Raw genomic sequence first — 13,998 nt, 5'->3', positions numbered from 1 at the left:
GAAAAAAGTAAGGAGAGGCTTAGGAGCCTCTGGGACAACTTTAAATATGCCAACATCCGAATCATAGGGGTGCCAGAAGGAGAACAGGAAAAGCAAGAAATTGAAAGCTTATGTGAGAAAATGATGAAGGAAAACTTCCCAAATTTGGCGAAGGAAATAGACATACAAGTCTAGAAAGCACAGAGAGTCCCAAACAAATTGGACCCAAAGAGGACCACACCAAGACACATCATAATTAAAATGTCAAAGATTCAAGATAAAGAGAGAATCTTAAAAGCAGCAAGAGAAAAGAAGAGAGTTACCTACAAAGGAGTTCCCATAAAACTCTTAGCGGATTACTCAAAAGAAACTTTGCAGGCAGGAAGGGACTGGCCAGAAGTATTCCAAGTGATGGAAAGCAATGTCCTACAACCTAGATTATTCTATCCAGCAAAGCTTTTTTTTAGAATGGAAGGGCAGATAAAGTGCTTCCAGAGAAGGTAAAGCTAAAGAAATTCATCATCACCACACCATTATGACATGAAATGTTAAAGGGACTTATTTAAGAAAAAGAAAATAAAAACTATGAACACTAAAATGATAACAAACTCAGAACTATCAACAACAGAATCTAAAAAATAAAAACAAAAACAAACTAAGGAAACAACCAGAATAGAAACAGAATCATAGGTATGGGTATCATTTGGAGGGTTATCAGCTGGAAGCGGGAAGGGGGAGATATGGGGAAATGGTGCAGGGATTAAGAAGCATAATTGGTAGGTACATACTAGATAGAGTGATGTTAAGAATAGTGTAGGAAATGATTAAGCCAAAGAACTTACATGCCCAACCCATGGACATGAATTAAGGGAGGTGGGATTGTTGAAGGGAAGGGGTGTACTGGGTGGAGGGAAACAAAAGGAAAAAAAAATGGCACAACTATAACAGCATAATTAATAAATATACTTAAAGAAAAGAAATTTTTTGTCACCTAGTGAAATACTCTGTATTAGAATTATAAGGGAAAAATGAAATTCAATTTTATTTATTCACACACCCAGTGAAGAGAGTGCAATAAAAAGGTCTCATATGGCTGTGATTCAGTCCTCTGTCCCCAAAATGCATGAGCAACAAGGACATATCTGAATGGACAACAGTCATAATGGCACATAACAATGATGTTGAGATAGTGTTGGGAGACAGAACGATACTCTGATATGGGTGGAGGGGTCTAGAGAAAAGGGGAGAGAGATGGGTCTGAAAAATAAAGGCTGTTTCTTTCCCCTGAGGCAGTAAAGATTAAGACCATGAGCTTCAGAAACCACCTTCTTGGGCTGAGCACTGGGTCTTTCTGCACAAATTTAGATGCTTACCTAAACTCTGTGCTTAGCTTTCATATCTCCAGCCAAGACCTGCCCCCCTTATTCCACACTTTGTGACCAACTGCCTAGTTGAACAGGCAACTCTTCAAGTTTCCAACTTTTGCTCATTTCCTCAAAGCTCACTACTCACATGACTTGTCATGTCAGTAAATACAAGTCCATCCTTTTAGTTACTGCTTTGGACTGAATTGTGTCCCACCCCCCTCCAAATTCATATGTTGAAGACCTAACCCACCATGCAACTACATTGGAGATGGGACCTTAAGGAGATGATTAAGGTTAAACGAGGTCATAAGGGTGGAGACACTGTTATCCATATAAAAAAGGAAGAGACACCAGAGATCTCTCTCTACCATGTGAGGACACAGGCATCTGCAAGCCATGAAGATGGCTCTCAACAGAAACCAACCCAGCTGGCAACCTGAGCTTGGAATTCCAACCTCCAGACTATGAGAAATAAGTTTCTGTTGTTTAAGTCTCCAGCGTGAGGCATTTTGTTATGGCAGCCTGAGCAGATTAATGAAGTCACTAACATACACAAACAGCGTTGTCCTTGATTTCCTTTCTCTCACACCTACCTTCAGTCTGCCAGCAAATCTTATCTAGTCTTTCTTCAAAATATATCCAGACTTTGCTACTGCTTACCACCATTGTGATTCAGCCACTGATTACTGCAATAGCTCTTAGCTGATTTCCCTGCTTTGGGTTGCACCACCCCTACTGGAGTCTGTTCTCAAAACAGCTGACAGAACAATATTTTTAATGCTAAAGTAGATTGGCACTTCTGTGTTAGACCACCTTCGAATGGCTGCTCAGAGAAAAGCATTATGTTTAAATGGCCCGCAGGCCCTGCACAATGTCTACACTCCTCTCCCCTTCCATAGCCACCCACCACCTGTCTGACTTCATCTCCCCTCACTCTGGTTACTCTGGCTTTCCTTCCACTCACATGCATGTGCACATGCCTGCATCTTTCCCACTTCCAAGTCTGGGCTCACATGCCATTCTCTCAGCCATGCCTTTTCTGACTATCCTATTTAGATTTGCAGGCCCTCCACCACATTTGTTATCCCCTCTAGGCTTAATTTTTTCCTCCACATTGTCACTATTTAACATTGTGTTTTACTTGCTTGTTTGCTTGTTATTGTCTGTATTCTGACTAGATTATGAGAACACAGGTTCCAGGAGGCTGGAATTGTTTTCTGTGCTGTTCATTACTGTGCCTCCCAGACTGAGAACAGGCCTGCCATAGGATGCCGCCTGTATGTATTCATGAAGAATGAATGAATGTTTCTTTACACTTTTCTCAGAAAGCTAATTTTTTTTTTTTTTTTAAGATTTTACTTATTTACTTTTAGAGACGGGGAAGGGAGGGAGATAGGGAGAGAGAAAAACATCAATGTGTGGTTTTATCTTGCATGCCCCCAACAGAGGATCTGGCCCGCAACCCAGGCATGTGCCCTGACTGAGAATTGAACTGGTGACCCTTTGGTTCGCAGGCTGGTGCTCAATCCACTGAGCCACACCAGCCAGGGCAGAAAGCTTAATCTTTTGAAATAAAAACAGTATTTAATATTAGTTTATGTAGTAACTTTCTTTACAAAATTATTTTTCTCTTTAAAGATTAATTAACCCCATAACTGGCTGAATCCAGGCAGTTTGAGTCACAGGGTCACCTTGCGGCAGCTTGCTCTTTACAACAGGCAAAGTCCTACAAGGGAAAGAAATGCCTTGAATGCTGTGTTTATAAACCTTAAGGAAAAATAACACTATAGCAGTATTTTTTAGAACTAAAGGTTTTAAGTATTTAAGGATGGTTTTAAAGACAAATTAGTTGGGATACTCAGTTTATTTTGAAAAAACTCAACCATTTTACCTTTCATCTACCTGGTACCTGAAAAGGCTTCCCTAGGAACACACAAACTTTCCACTCTTGTGTGTTTGTAACACCTCTTGGAGAAACGATATGTAGGTTTCTAACAGTCTCAGTGGTCTCCTTGGGACTTACCTGTAGAAAGAAAGGAAAATTACCCAGAAAGGCAGGGGTTACTATTTCTTCCTCACGCCAGCTGTGGGCCTGCTGGAAACTTTCCCAGGAGGCTTGTTGCTAGCAGTAGGGCTCAGGTCTGCTTCCTCTGTCCACCAACCCCAATCTGACCCCCAAGGAGAAAGCCTGAAAGCTTGAGGTGGCAGCCAAGAACTGGTACTGGAACACCCTGTTCTGAGAACTCCTGCAGAGACCACTGACATTTTCAGAATCACCCCCTCCAGGAAAAGCCTTCTATTGTACAAAACATTTAAAATTATAGAAAGTCACATAAACTGTTCTTTCTGGCAAAGAGGCAGGAAGAGTCAGAGGCTGCCTGAACTTTGGTGAGGGGTAACCTTGACCCGTCCAGCCTGAGCCTACCTGGACTTGCTTCATCATTGTGGGACTTGACTTTGGCAGTTTCTTTTCCTAAGGCGAGGAAGTCCAGGGCACCACGTATACGAAGCCATGCGGCCTCTCGTGTGCCCAGCTGGGGCTGGTTACGGAGAGGTCAGCAGGGTCTGTGGCCTGCACCAGCTACAAACTCTGAGCGCTGACTCCTGCTCACCCCTTCACCTCTCTCTCTCCCTTTTTAGATTTTACTTATTTATTTTTAGAGAGAGGGGAAAGGAGGGAGAAAGGGAGGGAGCGGAACATTGATGCATGAGAGAGACATCAATCGGTCAGTTGCTTCTCACATGCCCCCAACTGGGAACCAGCCTGCAGGCTGGTGCTCAATCCCCTGAGCTGCATCAGCCAAAGGGCCCTTTCACCTCTCGATGAATGTCTGTGCCAATTCCTTAAAACTTTCTGAAACAGGTTATTAAGTAACTAGGTGACTTCAACCTTAAGTGAAAAGGAACAAGAAAAAATATAACGGGTGGTTCCATACATATAGCATCTGTCTTCAAGAAACACAAAGCGCTGTGTATCCAGAGGAAGTCTTGAAACACAGTGCACGCTTATTCCAAAGGCCCTGGTTGCCTTCTGTCTCATGCTATGGGACTCTGAGTATATATAAATGATTTTTCACCTCTTTAATACATTACTTAAACTTGTCACAATAGTACATGAATCTGGTTTAAAGAATTCCAACAGAACAGAAGGGCTTCATGGAGAGCCACAGGCTCCTGTTTCACATCTCTCCACCCTTCTCTCCCCCCCATTCCCCTCTTGGCTTTTGTCAGGGTACTTTTAATTTTACATAGTCATGGGTAGCATCCATATTGTCTTTTAAAAATATAGTGGAATATGCTGTGCTCTATCTGTAGATTTACTACAAACATGTAAAACAAATAAACAGTATCTGATATGCAAATGTCAAAACCTTTTAAGATCCTTAGGGTCTAACTCTCTGAAGGTTGTGTCCATGTGCGATCATGAAACAAAACCCTGGTATGGCCCATCCAATGACCTCCCAGCCAGCCCCTCTGGGGTGGCAGGAGTTGTGCAGGCAATGGCAGATCCATCATGTAAAGCATCTTCATTCTGCATGAATTCCACATGGATCTGCATGGCTTGTGACCACATTTGTGAAGCACACACAGATGCTGTGCAATTACCTGCGAGGTAATTATCGACTACATCTTGCTTGCTGCCTTGTTGTAAAAATCAGGGAGAGGGAGTCCACAGCCCAACCTTTATCACATCACACAAAGTCCGCTATAGACTCTGAGCATGAGTTTTGGGTCAGGAGAGCTGGCAAAAAAAGAAATACAGGCTTCTGTTTAGTTGTCAGTGCCTGTTGACATCATCCTGCATTGGCAGCAAAAATAAAATGAAATGAAAATAAAAATGAAAAGATTTCCCAAAGTTCTTGATAGTAGAGTAATGTTTAAACAGACGCAGAAATCCTTCTCATCAAACACTGGTCACCAAGCACCACATGCAGGCCATTGCACTGTGAATAGCAACAAAGCAGGAATGCTCCTGCTCCCAGGTTCGGAGACTGGACTCAGACAGACCCATGTCTGATTCTGGGCTTTGCCCTTCAGGAGCAGTTGGCTTCTGTCACCTTAACCTCTGGAAGCTGGTTTCCTAAGTTGTAAAGTGTTCCTGCTATATATTTCTTGTGGGATAGTGAACCTAACATGTCCAACATAGAGGGATTAACTGAATATTTTTCCTTCTCCTTTCCTACATTTTCTTTTATTCCATGTAGAGTTTCAGGGGTTTTACTCTAGTTGATCCTATTTCAGGCAGGGTTGGCCCAACAGCTGCAGACTGACCTTGCCTTCAAATGTGTTTTTTCAACTAGAGTTTCTGGAAAGAATTCCAGCTGTCTTTTCAGCTTTGACTGACTGGAATTTTTAACTTTCAGGATAGTTTATCTCTTCCAGATGGGTTAAAGATAATATTATTCATTTAAATTTTTTGACATGCAATACTATAAGCATTTAGAGATAGATCAGTCTCAGTCAGTGTAAGCCCAGTGAGTTGGAAGAAGATTGAGATGATAAAAATTCTGGCAATTATCTAATAAGATAGAGATCCAGAATGTGTGTATAGATTCCCTGTGAGAAAAAGCATACTATCTGCATTGGCCTCATTTTCATGTCAGGATTAATTTCTAGTTCAAGTTTTTAAAAGGTGTCCATGAGTAAGAAAGCCTTTATACATGATCTTGTCCATTAAAATACAGCTACATCTCATCTATTTAAATAACAACATTTCCTTTTCAATCTGGTGACAATAATTGAAATAAAGTAACATTATTGGTAAATATGAATGTAGACAAAAAGTACCATTCAGAATTAATGAGCAATGAAATAACTCCTTTGCTTTTTAACTCACTTGATGTTTTTAAGTTTCATTTAAATTTTTCAAACTCACTGAGATATTCATGGGAAATTTTTGAGGCATCTTCAAGCTTTCTTTTGTTATAACAATTAAATGGAGAGTAAATAGCCAGTTACTCAGAGTTTGAACATCTAGGTACTGGGTTATTCTGGCATTTTTGGTTAGTTGCCTTTTATGACAATAGTGCAAATCTCTTTTATTTCCTCAACCAACTTTTTATTTAGAAAGTTTTAAATTTACAGAATTATTACAAGGATAGTACATAGAGTTTCATATACTTTATGCTTAGTTTCCTCTATTAGTATCATCTTACATTAGTACATTTTTCACAAATGATGAACCAACATTGATACATTATTATTAACCAAAATCCACACTTCATTCAGCTGTCATTATTTTTTAAACTAATGTCTTTTTTGTCTCTTCGAGGATCCCATCAGGATACCATGTGATATTAGGTGTCCTGTCTCCTTGAGCTCCTCTTGGCTATGCCATTTTCTCAGACTTGCCTTGTTTTTCATGATCTGGACAGTTTCAAGGAGGACTGATCTGGTGTTTTATAGAATGCCCCTCTATTGGGCTTGCCTGATGTTGTTCTTATGATTAAACTGGGATTTTGAGTTCAGGGGGTAGGTAAAGTGCCATTCTTATCGCATCTTTTCAAAAGTAGATACTGTTGACATGGATGATCACTGCTGATGTTTACTTTGATAATTGGGCAGGGGGCAGCCAGTCAGTGTTTACCAAGTTTTTCCACAGCAATATTATTCTTTTTTTCTCCCTGTCTATTCTCTTTTTATTTTTATCAGAAGAAAAACCTCTCTCCTCACTAAACTCATCCACAGCATTGCTTCTGGCCATAGATATTTATTATGCGAAGGTTCTCTTATGGAGTTAAGAACATTGTCTTTGAAAATCCCTGAGGACAATCTCTTTTAATACTGTCAGTGTGTCTTTTAGCATCATCTGCTTAAAATCTGGTGGGTAATAATAGTTATATTTTGGTAGGAACATAGTGAAATATTTAGCAAGCATGAAAGGTATTCCCTGTGGTTCTTTAAGATTACAATTATTGTCCTGACTGGTGTGGCTCAGTGGACTGAGCGCTGGCCTGCAAACCAAAGGACTGCAGGTTTGATTCCCAGTCAGGGCACATGCCAGGGTTGCAGGCCAGGTCCCCAGTTGGGGGCGTGTGAGAGGCAACCACACATTAATGTTTCTCTCCCTCTCTTCCCCTCTCTCTAAAAATAAATTTAAAAAAAAAATTTTTTTAAAGATTACAATTATCATTATAATTTTTTTCCTATGCTACAAATGAATTCTCCCATTGTAGAAAGGAACAGTTTTCTTCAGTAATTAAAATAAGTTATTTAAATAGCCTTCTCTGTTCTCCTCGATCACATAAATCTTCCAGCTAATAGCTGCTGAACACTTATCATATTTTCTTTCTTCTCTGTGTAACTAGACTATCTGGGGTGGCCCTGCAGTTTCTGAGAGTGGAGTCAGATCAGACGAAAAAGACAACAGAAGGTGATTGGGAGCATCCCATGACTGTACCCTGCGTCCATCAAGTTCAGTTGTAGTTGAAGCAGAAAGAGTTTTATCAGAGAGTGTTGGATGACTGAAGAGGCATTGGGAAGATGAAAGTAGCAGGCTCTGTGCTAAGCTTCCAGCTCCCATGGCCACATTCCAGCAGAGAGAGCCACTGGTCCCACCCATTAGGAAGCCACCTGCAGAACTAAGAGTTCTCCTCTGAGTGACTGGCACCAGAACCACCTGGCTGAGCAACAATGCACACCAGCATCTGAAGGCCTTGTGCCCTGCTCTCCCTCCATGTAACTCCATTCTAAATTCAAGTTCTATATGAGTGCCTCTAATTAGTAGAACCTAAATCTCAGCTAAAAGCTTAGCTGCTAGAGAGGTTGGGAAGTGTCCTCTCCTGTTCTAGCTTCCAGTAAGGGAGGCATACTAGAAGGAAGCTGGAATATATACAGAGTGAGCAAATCCCAGTATCTGCTACACCGACAGTTCTAATAGCATTGTCTTCTAATAGCATTGTTCCTCTGGTGGGTAAGGCAACAGGAGAACAAGAATTCCTAGGGCAGTGAGGGGAGGGAGCTGCAACCTTACAGAGGTCAAAACCAGGAAACTCTTCTTGAGAAATGGAAGGTTGGAGCTAGTAGGCAGAGTGAGTTACATAGTCAAGGTCGTAGGTCCATTGCAAAAGGTGAAGTACTACACTAAGGATTGAGTGTCTGGGCACCATGCTTTGGTAATCTGTATCAAGTGAACGGCAGACAGTAAATTTTCTTTTTCATGTTCTCATTAATTGGTAATGGCCTAAAAATTTGTGTCAGAACATGGGGGCAGCTGGATTGCCCTCATGACTTTTTGATGCATGCAAATGAACCGTATGCAAATGAACTGAATGCAAATAAACCTGCCAAAAGTGTTGATGGGTAAACTCACCCTAACCAAAATGTATGTTCTGAAAGGTGTGGAAATGGTGCCTGCAGGAACACAGGATTCCTTCGGGCCCTTAAGATGGACTGGGAGTCCCCAATTTCATTTTCTTTGCTTCTATGGGCCCTTGATTTGGTCTTGGAGTTTTCTCTTATCTTTAACCTCTTCTCCTCCCACTTTTCCTTCAGTAAAGGTGGTGTAAAATTCTAGACTCTTCTCTGGGTGGTTTCTCAGAGCAAGGCTACCTGACAATTTGTAGGTTCAATGGAGAAGAAAGTTGTAACCTATTAGTAATAATGGCTATAGACACAGGTAGGGGTGAAGACATGAGTGTATTTACCTCTTTTTCCATGATGGCCCAGGACATCAGCACCAAGAAACAAGCTTATGGTCCTCAAGCTCCTTACCTGTGTTTAAGAAGAGAGTGGGAGGGTGGAAGACACTTAGAGCTGGAGGTAGTCAGAGAGGACTCATCAGAGCAAGAAAGCAGGAGGGCAACACGAGGTAGTTTCTGAGGAAAGTGGTAGTGCTTGGAGGATGTCTGGACATTTTAACTTTGCAAGAAACACCATGAATGTCACACAAAAAAATATGAAACCTTTTATCTTAAAGTTAGCAATTCAAGGCATTTTCTTTTTGGCAATGGAATAACTGAACTATTTATTTATTTAAACACATTCCCCTATATCACACGATCACAATTTACAAGGGAAATATACAATATTATTTTCAAAATACCATTTTCACTACAAAATATAAAATGCCATTTTCAAATACATGCTTGGGACAAAAAATATCAAGCTATAGAAGTAAATAAAGAAATACAGAAAAAATGTATATAAAAAACAAAAAAAAACCTCTTCCCCATACTCATTTCCAGAGGTAAATACTTTAACAGAAGTACAGTTTTTTAAAAATGTCATCTGTGGTAAAGCTTTATGTTCCCTCTTTTGATACAGAATTTACATTTTTCTCTAAAAAAAATTATCTCAATCTCTTTGTTATATTAAGAACAATCCAGTAAGTGAAATAATACTTTTTAAAAATCAGATTTATTTTTGTCTAGCTTTCATCTATCTATCTTTCTATCATTTATCTATACAGAGATATGAACAATACAATCTTTAAAATTATCAAATTTAAACTTTTTATGAAGGGAGAAACAATTATTAAATTATAGCTTGTCATTATAACTAATATTACCAGTGATCCTCAGTAGTCTTCTCACACAGGATCACCATCACTCCTGTCCCTGAGTAAGCACATGTCAACTTAGGCTATGGAAGAAGCCTTTGCATATTTCTTGCTGACATTTCTATGACTATCTGGTGTAATACATACTCCTTAATAAAGTGTTGTTACTTAAACAAATAATGATTTAAATTAAATTAAAAGTTTTCTCTTGAATTACGTTTTAAAGAAGACTCCAGGGTGTGAATGGCAGTGTAATGAGTCATACTCAATGCATTGCCCAGGACCTGCGTCCCACAACAGCAAGGTCAAATGGAATGAGTGCCCTGTGCTGTTGTCACTCATAGCCTGGAGTCCTGCCTGTTTTCTGTACTATTCTGTGTTGCCAAAGCCCTGAAAATGAAAAGCAGTATACAGCTCAATCCTTGAAAGTTCTTCTAGATCACTCTAATTAGAGTCCCAGTGCTGCCCTGCCTGCCCCTGAGCACACCTTACCCATTTACAGTGATCTCCATGAGGCTGCTGCTATCTGCAGTGCCTGACCTCCCTGCACTTGTTCGCATCTAACACAGGCACGTGCAGTTCACAGTCAGCCTGCCTCTAGGTCAGAGCAAGAATGTGCTTCAATAGCAGAGCATTTTGAAAGTTTGAGGGCGAGTTTCTTGGTACTAGAAATTGGTCTGCAACCCCTAGTCAAGGTGGTAAACACTATGCTTGTCTCCTCCCATGACCACATCAAAATTACAACTAAATTGTAGAACAACCATCATTGAGAACTACTCAAAGACTAGCTGAATAGAAGTCATATAACTAATGATATAAAGAAGAAGCCACCTTAACATTAGTAGGAGGGGTGGAAATGTGAAATGGGCTAGTTCCACACCCACGGGTAGCAGTTGAAAATTGGGAGGGGTATCTCATCTGTGGAGGTCCCTCCTAAAGAGTGAAGGGTCCCAACCCCATACCAGGCTCTCTAGCCCAGTATTCTAATGCCAAGGAAAGGAGTCCTCACAACATTTGGCTGTGAAAACCAGCAGGGATTTCATCCGGATGAGACAGATGGATGCTGGAGTCCCAGGAATTCCCCTTAAAGGGCCCATGCATGGACTTAGTCACTGATGGACTCACTCACTCTGAGCTTCAGCACTGGGGCAACAGCTCAAAAATTGCAAAAAGTACCGAGATGTATAGGGAGGAACTACGCTGTCTGGTTTCAGAGTGGAGGCTGGAGAGGGAGCTCTCCATCATTTTGTTCTTTTTGGAACCTTCCCCCTACAAGCCAGCAGGCAGGCAGTATTATTCCTTTTTCTGAGCTCTCCCCCAACCCAGCCTGCTGGCTCAGGTGTACACCAAATCTGATCTCTACTCAACTCATTCCACCTGCTGAGTCCCTGAGACCTTGCCTCACCCAACTAGTGCACAGGCTGGAACCTCTTTCAGCAGCTGTTGTTAACTCACTAGCAACTGGCCTTGGCCCATGCTATGGATTTTCCCAAAATCTCTGAAAGGACCACAGACTCCAAATAAGCAACAGCTGGCCTTAGCATGCCTAGTACTAGTGGCAGCTGGCCTCAGTTTGCAGTATGGCCTCCCCATGTGCCTCCAAGCCCATCACAGAGAGCTATAAACTGCAGATCACTTTGTAGTTCCTGCCAGGTGGCACTGGGCCAGACAGGCAGTGGCTGGCTTGAGTCTGCACTAGTGTCTCTCTTAAGAAGCCTTAGAACCAACACACCGGGTGACCAGCTTCAGACGACACCAGAGCACCACCCAATTAGCTCCACAAACAACACACCCAGAAACTGGACTCAGCAGGCACCAGAGCCCCACTACAGCAAATCCCACTCCATGGGGCCAACTCCCACACAATAGCTTGACTGCTGTAGTCATGACCATTTCTCACAACCAGTGGGTCTGTTGCACCCACTGACACATCAACAGCAATCAAGACTCAGCTACAACAGGAGGGCACACACAACTCACACAAGGTACACCCCTGGAGCACCCAGCTCAGTTGACCAAGGGGACTTTGCCACTGGGCCCCATAGGACACCTACTACATAAGGCCACCTTGCCATGACTGGGAGATGTAGACTACCTCATACAACACAGGAAGACAGCCAAAATGAAGGGACAAAGAAACATGTCCTAAATGAAAACAACAAAAAAACCAACAGGACAGAACTCCAGATACACAATGAAATAAAATGGAGGCAAACGGTGTACCAGATACAGTGTTCAAAATACTAGTTATAAGGATGCTTAAGGAACTCAGGGACAACTTCAACAAAGAGATAGTAAGCATAAGAAAAGGAGATAGAAACCATAAAAAAGAACCAGTCAGAAATAAAGAACACAATAACTGAAACGAGGAATACTCTAGAAGTAATCAACAGCAAATTAATAAAGCAGAGGATCGAAATAGTGTTTTGGCAGCCGCGCGGAGGAGCGAGTCCGGTAACCCCCACACTGGCAGGCACAGAGCGGGAGCCCCCCACAAGCTTCAGCGGGGCGCCTCGATGCCGGAGCAGAGGAGGGTTCCAAGCCTGAGGAGGACATAACCTTGTGCCTGGCTGCCCGCTTCACTCTTCTGGCCCTGCTCATCTCTCAGGGTCTGAGACACAACCTTTGCTGCTCCGCTAAGAGTTCCGAGGACCCTACTTTCTCTAGACGTGTCCTGCTGAGTGAACCCCGGTTGTTGTTACACCTGAAGGGAGTGAAGAGTGGGCGGTCCAGGCACCAGAGGAAGAGCCCTGTGGGGCCCCAGGCAGAGGAGTGAAACTGGAACAATCAGGGAACATGAGTGAATTTTGGCACAAACTGGGCTGCTGTGTGGTAGAGAAACCCCAGCCGAAGAAGAAGAGGAGATGAATTGACAGGACCATGATTGGGGAACCAATGAATTTTGTCCATCTGACTCACATGGGCTCTGGGGAGCTGGGGGCCGGAGATGGACTTGCCATGACAGATGCGGTTCAGGAGCAGATGAGATCCAAAGGAAACTGAGACAGGCCATGGAGCAATTCTAGGGGCCTGTCGCTCCAGGAGGAATGGTTTTGCTGTCTGAAGTCTCCGCTCTGTATCCAGCCCACAGGAGATGCTGCCCCCACCAGATCCCGCCTTGAACCAGCGTCCCCAGGGCCCCTCCTTTCCTTATCCGCCTAATAGTGCCTCAAAAGGCTTGGGGGCTGGACTCCCTCTACTCCCTCTGGCTATAGCCCTTCCTGGAGATGGGGTGAAGGCAGCAGGACTGACCGGGTGACTACTGGTTGGCCAGAGGAGCTCAGCTGAAGCCCTGGACAATCTCAGATCTGAAATAGGAGTTTCTGGAAACCTGGAATGAGGTCCCTTCTCCTGAATGACAGTCTGGGTGCCATCTGTTTTTAAACTATTAACCTGGAACTCCTTAAACGGCAGGTGGGTGAGATTAGCAAGCTGAAGCTGGGTTTGTTGAGAAGCTCCCCACCTCCCTGCCCTTCTCCTTCCTTCTGGGATGAACTGAAGCAGAGGTCAAGCATGGTCTGGGATAGTGACCACTGCCTAGTCTACTCTTTAAATCTCAGACCTTAAGCTCACAGCTCTTCAATATCTATCTTGCTAATACCACTGTCTTTCTCTAGTTAGGCCTCTAACTCTGTTTCTGTAACATTGCTAGCTCTCCAACATCTTTCCTTTTTTTAAATTAAAAATTTAATTTAATATGAGTTCTTTTAATTACCGCCACTCTGCTACTGTCTTTGTCCTTAACTCCATCCCTGTTAGGAACCTTACTGTTTCCCACTGAAGAAGAGTTAAGGTAAGAGATGGATCTTAACCTGATGACATTCCATTTAAGTCTTGAGGACCTGGCCTGCACTCTGCCAACCTCCCCACTGGCCCACGTGAGAGGAGGAAGAGGGATCTGGAGAGATATCCAGGGTGCACTTCCTTCCTAACCATTGAGGATGGAAGGTGATTGGAAACAATCATCTGTGAGTTTAGGAATCTTAAGATCCTCACAGCCTGGGAGCAGGAAGACCCATAGAGCGAGGTTTCTCAATCTAGACACTTGACATTTTGGGCTGGGTAATTCTTAGTAGTAGGGGACTGTCCTGTGCGTCATAGGATTTTTAGCAGTGTCCCTGGCCCACCCTAGGTATGATTGTTACAGAAACA

At 42.6% G+C, this 13,998-nt stretch overlaps 1 pseudogene; it reads left to right on the top strand.

Annotated features, from left to right (window-relative positions):
* Positions 1-12,457: 12,457 nt before the first annotated feature.
* Positions 12,458-13,008, top strand: LOC150019147 (CDC42 small effector protein 1 pseudogene; annotated as a pseudogene).
* The last annotated feature ends 990 nt before the right edge of the window (positions 13,009-13,998 follow it).

The sequence above is a fragment of the Furipterus horrens genome, unplaced genomic scaffold (assembly GCF_987537825.1).
Source record: "Furipterus horrens unplaced genomic scaffold, mFurHor1.1.pri manual_scaffold_2, whole genome shotgun sequence".
NCBI lineage: Eukaryota > Metazoa > Chordata > Mammalia > Chiroptera > Furipteridae > Furipterus > Furipterus horrens.
The sequence above is the reverse complement of the archived record's forward strand: the minus strand, read 5'-3'. Positions and strand labels throughout refer to the sequence as shown.